This window comes from Tachypleus tridentatus, chromosome 13 (genome assembly GCF_004210375.1).
Source record: "Tachypleus tridentatus isolate NWPU-2018 chromosome 13, ASM421037v1, whole genome shotgun sequence".
NCBI classification, from domain to species: Eukaryota; Metazoa; Arthropoda; class Merostomata; order Xiphosura; family Limulidae; genus Tachypleus; species Tachypleus tridentatus.
The window spans coordinates 145,440,308-145,446,018 of NC_134837.1; positions in this window are offsets into that span (position 1 = coordinate 145,440,308).

Here is a 5,711-nt window from a genome sequence, read left to right on the forward strand (position 1 = left end):
TTTTACCAACGAATAATGGGATTGACCATTACATTATAACGCCCTCACGGCTGAAAGGGCGAGCATGTTTGGTGCGACGGGGATTCGAACCCGCGACCCTCGGATTACGAGTCGAACACCTTAACACATCTGGCCATGCCGGGCCAATGATCTGATTCAGAACTGAAGGTGAGATTTCATCGTTACTTCTATATCACACCCACACTCATGACGTGCTGACAAGGTTCGTGCGTTAACGCATGGCAAATCATCAACCCATTCAAAACACTAAACCACAAAGAAGTTTTTAGTAAGAAGACAACAAAAAATAATAAATTAGTCTTACTTACAAGGTCAGACAGATAGCCTATCTTCAAAATAACGTCCCCAACAGAAGAGCATGTTATACATGGTATCCTTTGGGTCATTAATTCCTCTCCATCCAATAACAGCCACTTCTATTTGCTCTACCATACTACAGAGTATATTTAATAGTAATAATACTTTATAAAAGCAGAAGGAAAAAGGGCAGTTGTTGTAAGATAAAATGTTGATAGTTATGCTTTTCTAGTTTCTGTTCTTTTATCAACTCATGATTAAATGTTTCCTTTATATTCGTACTTGAAGGTATTAACAAGCCATACAGAGCCTTAGAAAAACTCGAGGGAAGGCAGCTAGTCATCACCATCCACCGCCAACTCTTGGACTATTCTTTTACCAACGAATAATAGTGAGATTGACCGTCACATTCTAACTCCCCCACGCCTTAAAGGGCGAGCATGTTTGGTGCAACAGCGATTCGAATCAGCGACCCTTAGATTACGAGTCAAGTACCTTAACAACGTCTCTATAACACTGGACTTAGGCCCGGCATGGCCAAGTGTGTTAAGGTGTGCCTTCCCTCTTGTCTTACACTGCTAAATTAGGGACGGCTAGCACAGATAGCCCTCGAGTAGTTTTGTGCGAAATTAAAAAACAAACAAACAAACTTGGACTTAGAATAATAGAACAACATTTTTATGACTTTAAGTTAGAATATTAGAACAACGTTTCTATGACATGAAGTTAGAATAATAGATCGAAATCTTTATGACTTGAAATTAGAATAATAAAAAAGTCTCTATAACTTGAAGTTAGAATAATAGAACAACGTCTCCATGACTTGAAGTTAGAACAATAGAACATCTCTATAACTTGAAATTAAAATAATAGAACAACGTCTCTATGACTTGAACTTAGAATAATAGAACAACGTCTCTGTGACTTGAAGTTAGAATAATAGAACAAAGTCTATATAGCTTGAAGTTAGAATAATAGAATAAAGTCTATATAGCTTGAAGTTAGAATAATAGAACAACGTCTCTATAACTTGAAGTTAGAACAATAGAACATCTCTATAACTTGAAATTAAAATAATAGAACAACGTCTCTATGACTTGAACTTAGAATAATAAAACATCGTCTGTGTGACTTGAACTTAGAATAATAGAACAACGTCACTGTGATTCTAAGCTAGAACAATAGAATAATTCGTCATTTTAACTTGGGAAATTGACCCACCGCCCTCTATTTTATTTATTCTTAATATTTACGTCCTGCCACTGATATTAAATCCATTTAAGTTGTAGACTTTGTTTGTTTTGGAATTTCGCACAAAGCTACTCGAGGGCTATCTGTGCTAGCCGTCCCTAATTTAGCAGTGTAAGACTAGAGGGAAGGCAGCTAGTCATCACCACCCACCGCCAACTCTTGGGCTACTCTTTTACCAACGAATAGTGAGATTGAGCGTCACATTATACGCCCCCACGGCTGGGAGAGCGAGCATGTTTAGCGCGACGCGGGCGCGAACCCGCGACCCTCGGATTACTAGTCGCGCGCCTTACGCGCTTGGCAAGTTGTAGACACATTTACGTCTGCTCTATCGTAAAATTCTCTTGTGTACACTCAAAATCGGAAAAGTTTCAGCCTCTGGAATCCACTACCCTCGTATATATATATATATACACACACTTTGAAAAACATAATTCATGAGCGGAATCTTTATTAGATGTGTGTTTATAAGTGTTTCACTTATGATCTTTTTAAATTGCAATCAATTAATCACATGTAAGGTATAAGTTGTATCGTAGGTAAGAAATACGTCCATCTCTGACGATCTAATCTCTGTAAATAGCCATTTTTTTATAATTTTATTGGGGATAAGAGACCCTTTACATGTCTTAAACAATCATAAATGTTTGGTGAAACATATATGTATAAATGTAAACACTTGATTTTTCCTGCCTTGGTTTATAACATTTCACATACATGTTCTATACACGGCTAATTTAACCATGCAGAGAAGCTAAACAACAGATACACATTTGTTAAATATATTTTCTAAGGAAACATTTCACATACATGTTCTATACATGGCTAATTTAACCATGCAGAGAAGCTAAACAACAGATACACATTTGTTAAATATATTTTCTAAGGAATCAAATGTGTACTAATAACTCTGTTGCATTAAATATTTCATTGGGGGTATAAAGCTAAAACATTAAACAACTCAATGCTGTTAGCTTATATTGGTAAGGAGAGGTTTTACAAGTATACATATAAATACGTATATGAACCTAAGTACATATGTAGTGTGAATATTACATGCACACGTTCATCTAAACACTTTTCACCCTTCTTAAGTCACTTAATTTTTTCGATAACACTGATTTTCAACACATTAATCCTAGTCGGGGTAATCACTGAAAACGTGAAATATCTTTTATGAACGTGAGTGTAAACTTTTTATTATAATGATAAAATTGCGTGGCCGTCTAATTATCCAAGTGACAGAAATAATAAATACAACAGTGCCATCTGTCGTGCTGAAATATAACAAGATCTCAACGTCAGAAGTGGTGATTGAGGCTAATTGAATGTGGTGCAATATACCGAATGGTACTGCTAACAGAAATTCATAAAAAAATCACATTTTCTATTTAAGGTTGAGACAATTTGTAAAATAACTATGATATATGTAACAATATTTTTTTACAACAGAAGACAGTTTTAAATATAACCAGTTTTCTCACAATCAGAACAGGACTTTCATTAAGATTTTACGTGAGGCTTTGATTGCATCTTTATTAACATAATTTTTAATAGTACTGAAAAACTGAAGTTATTAAAAATATTATTGTTTTCAATAAAAGTAGCATTTTTAATGAATAACACATTACAGTTTATATCAGAAAAATCTATAAAAACTTCGAGCTGTGTACATTGAATCACAAATTGCGCATGACTAAAAAACACAATCTGAACAATTTTCACGTGCAGTTCTTCCCAGAAAAAAATCCCATTTTGGAAAATGTTCACTTTCCTTTTCTTTATTTATTTAATGAGGTGTGAAAACTATGATGAACAATCGCTGTCTGAAAGAGACTCGTAGGGCGGCGCTCTTGCTAGTTTATTAAACAGTTCAATAATATATCCAAACCATTTTTGTATTGACTAATTTACGAAGAATTCAGATGTCAGCATCTAAACGTTTTTAATGATATTTTGATTCTTTTTATGCTGCATGGGTTTTTTTATCTACACTTATGTTCTTATATTTATCATTAAACTATGTTTCCTTTTTTTAAATTGAGGCAATGTTTGTTTGTTTTTTAATTTCGCACAAAGTTACTCGAGGGCTATCTGTGCTAGCCGTCCCTAATTTAGCAGTGTAAGACTAGAGGGAAGGCAGTCATCACCACCCACCGCCAACTCTTGGGCTACTCTTTACCAACGAATAGTGGGATTGACCGTCACATTATAACGCCCCCACGGCTGGCGAGCATGTTTGACGTGATGGGGATGCGAACCCGCGACCCTCAGATTACGAGTCGCACTCCTTAACGCGTTTGGCCATGCCGGGCCGAATTGAGGCAATAAAACAAAACATTCTATTCTCCACTTAAACACCTAAAACGTAATGTTGTTTTCGCATACAAAACTGTTATATGGACTATAATCTAACAATTTATTTCACATGACGATAAATATACTTAACACTTTGAACAACTGTTAGTACAGATGAGAATAGCTTGTTTGTTTTTTTTTGAAATTCTCGCAAAGCCACACGATGGCTATCTACGCTAGCTGTCCCTAATTTAGTAGTGTAAGACTACAGGGAAGGCAGCTAGTCTTCATCACACACCGTCAACTCTTGGGCTACTCTTTTACCAACGAATAGGGAGATTGACCGTCACATTATAACGCCCTTATGGCTGAAAGGGCGAACATATTTGGTGTGACGGGGTTTCGAACCCGCGACCCTCAGATTACGAGTCGAACGCCTTAACCACGTGGCCATGCCGGGCCGACTGGTAGACACCTGTTAAGTTAAACATCATAATGTTGGAATTTTGGTGAAAATAATAATAATAGCAGCATTAGAATAATAAAATCTGGAATAAATAAAAGAAATTCGTGTATGTCATGTGAAATGAAACTAAATGCTTCTGGAAAAGCTATTTAAATACTTTGTTGTATACGCAGGTCACTGAACTATGTCATCTCTCTACTGTAAACAGTCACTAATCTTGAAAAATAATCTAAACATAATAATCAACAGTATCTCTCCTCAAGTTGCTCTTTTTGTGTTGAGAGTGTAACTGAGTATTCAGAGTATTTCAGGTTTAAAGGCCATATCCAGTTTTCTCAATATTCACGTGTTGTTCATGAAATCTGTTGCCCAACGTGTGAGGGCGCTTACGTCGGATTGACTGTCAGAAGGCTGGGAGATTCTTCAAAGTAACACTTTAATCCTAGGTTCCAGTACAGTTCAATAAGTGAATGCAATGTGGTTCTAACCCCCAGTATGTTCAAAGTAATGAGTAAAGCCGAAATTGAAAATGTTTCTATGGGCAGTTTACAGTTAGCGGAGAAGCTTCTAATCTTTTAAATGTAAGCCTAGATGAAACAATCAGCGAAGGAGCTGATGAACATTCACTCGCAAGTTATGTAATTGACTATTTTTGAAGTTATATATAACTAACTATATTTTTAAAAAGAAACAAAAATCCGAATACCAGGAAACATATCTAGCTTAAGTAATTTTATTCAGAACTTTACCACTGAAAAAAAAGTCCGACTTTCTGAAAGTGTTCGAGCTGTTGTTTTTTCATAACTGTGATATATTATTTATTTATTCACATGAGCTTTTCAAGGATGGGTTTAAACGACAATGCTTATTCAAACGAGAAGAACGAAAATAGCAGGTAATCATAAAGTTATTTATGTAGATTCTGAAACATAGAAACATAAACATTTAAAGTAATTTTTTTCAACTAAAACACTGAAATGTGTAAAAAAGACTTGAACACTATGAATGATATTCTAATATTATGAATTTCTAATCGAATGAATATCTGTCCGAAATATAAATGAAATTGTTACGCTACACTTCGTCGCAAGAAACTCATTTGAGACAGTATCTGTCATTAAAACTCATTGACAGCTGCATGTTCTTCTAAAAGTAAACAACATGAATGAATTTGGGTAAATAAGTGACATTTTTATCATATGTAAAAACAATCAACCAACTCATAAGCATAAGTGAACTTGTATGGGTAACATATACTCACACTCTCGCATGAGGCGCAATATTACTGTAAGAGCTTATATCATTTTCTAATTAAATGTTCAACCCACTTCATTATAGGCCAAATATCTGCGATAAAAAAAAGAGTAATATACAAATT